We start from the raw sequence: 2077 nt of genomic DNA, 5'->3' as shown, positions 1-2077 counted from the left end.
CTACTGACTGAGAAGTCGAAGGATTGTCCATCGGAGCGCACGACAGAACTCACCCAAAATCACTGCACCGACTGGCAGCGCCGCGACGCGCGGCGCTATATATATATATAGACCGGCCACCGGCGCGGTCTATCTCTGTGACCACGCGACTTTTTGTACCATCTCCGGCCACGCCGACGGATTCTCCGCTTCATGGGCCATATACTGCTTACACATTAATGAACGATAGTGCCGCGCGCGTTTCTTCTGATTACGCCCGCCTGTGAGAGCCGCAGCGATCGCATGTTCAGCAAATGCGTTGCGACATCGTGACCAGTGGCGCAGCCAAAATTGTTTTTTTTTTTTTCGAAGGGGGTGGGGGGCACAAATACTAACACAAATTTCTAGAGAGGGGGTGGGCACGTGTCCGGTGTCACGTGACCCCTTTCTGGATGCGCCTGTTCACGAACACATCCATCTCCTGGGTACTGATACCGGTTTGTAGAAACAATTATTATGGCAGTAAACTATTTAGAGCGCTCTAAAGCGTTGTCATAATTTCTTCTATGGTTTAGATGGTTCGATACTTCATTCAAAGAAAAAAAAAAAAACGTGAGAAGGCCAGAACGCCGTGTCAGTACAAAGCAACACAAGGACTAAGGCACATATGCCGTAGTTGAAGCTTATGGATTGATGTCCGAGTTCTTTTACGTCCACCGAAAGTGCAGTACATGAGCGTTTCTTGCATGCTGACCTGTCAGAATGTGGCCGGGAAACGGGCCCATGGCCCCATGCTCAGCTACAGCTACTTGGCCACACAATGGGTCAATCCGTAGTCGTAATCCACCCTTGGGAAGGGTAGCAATAGGTAAAAATTTGCTGAAGTTTAACTCATGTAAATCTAGTTATCACGAGCGAAAGGTCTGTTAGGCTTGGTTTTGCAAAGACTGCACACAGTGCAGTAGCTTCGATCTTGGCACGCTTCCGCGCTTGGTAAGCTTCTCTGTAACGTGCTAATCTGGCCTCAATTTGCTCCAGTGTTTCATCAGTCAACTTTGCGTTTGCTCGCGATTTCGCAGCCTGCAGTCTAGCTATACCTACTGGACGACTGGATTCAGCCTGTCGCTTGTGCTGAAGTGCACGCACAGATGGCCCAGCCGGCGCGCCATCCATGGAGAGACTGTGGGAATCGAGGTGCCTTCCCGCGCCTCGTCCACTGGCTCGCGCGTTGTGCTCAGCTCTATCTCCGGGAACCGCCGCCGTAACGGCAACATGGCGGACATGGCTAGCGCGCCGGAAGCTAATCTTCCGCGCAAACCGTGCTTTTCCCTCTCGGGTATGAGTTGCCGCGCGAGCAAATGTCACCATGACGCGCCCTGATTGGCCTCCCGAGTGGTGGTTCCCGGGAGCCCTCTCCACGCGGGCTTTCATCCGCTGAGCGCTTCCTCGCCGCGGCAGATGCTCACAGGCCCGCAACTAGTTGGTTACGTGGGACCTTTGATCTCGCGACTCCTCGTTGTCGTGCTTAGTGGACCGCTACCCGGTTAGCCCTAACGCAGCGGGCGCGCGTACTCGCTCGGTCTTGCGGTGAGCCTTGGCCCGTAAGCGCAGCGACTGTCGCACTTTGCTCTATCTTGGGTGAATAAACCCATGTCTGTGGGAGAACTAACTTCGGAGCCTTCTCTGCGCCGAGTCAGAGAGTCAACGAACCCTGCCGTATAGCGCCGTTGTGCGTTGCGGAGTGGAGGAGCGTCGTGCCCTTTCCTGACCGTCGCTCGTAGGGTGAGCCTTGTGCAAACCCATCTCCACAAGACTGAGCGACCAAGCGCCGTCGAACCAGCCGTTATACCCTCGCCTAGTCACGTGGTACCGCAGCGGCGAGGCTCCGAGCGAGCGCAGCAGCGACGCCTTTCCGCAGCAGATCACGTGGCGTGACGTCACACCTGCCACACTTGCGCTCCGGCGGCTCAAGGTCATTGCGACGCAATGAATGACCTTGCGAGACATGTCGTAGCAGAGCTCTCGCTCTAAAAAAGAATACATACCACTGGCACCTGTTAAACACCTCAGTACCAAGTCAACTTCGTGGGGCACCCAG

This window comes from Dermacentor silvarum, chromosome 5, assembly GCF_013339745.2.
Source record: "Dermacentor silvarum isolate Dsil-2018 chromosome 5, BIME_Dsil_1.4, whole genome shotgun sequence".
In the NCBI taxonomy this organism is placed as follows: Eukaryota; Metazoa; Arthropoda; class Arachnida; order Ixodida; family Ixodidae; genus Dermacentor; species Dermacentor silvarum.
This window is presented reverse-complemented; position numbering follows the sequence as displayed.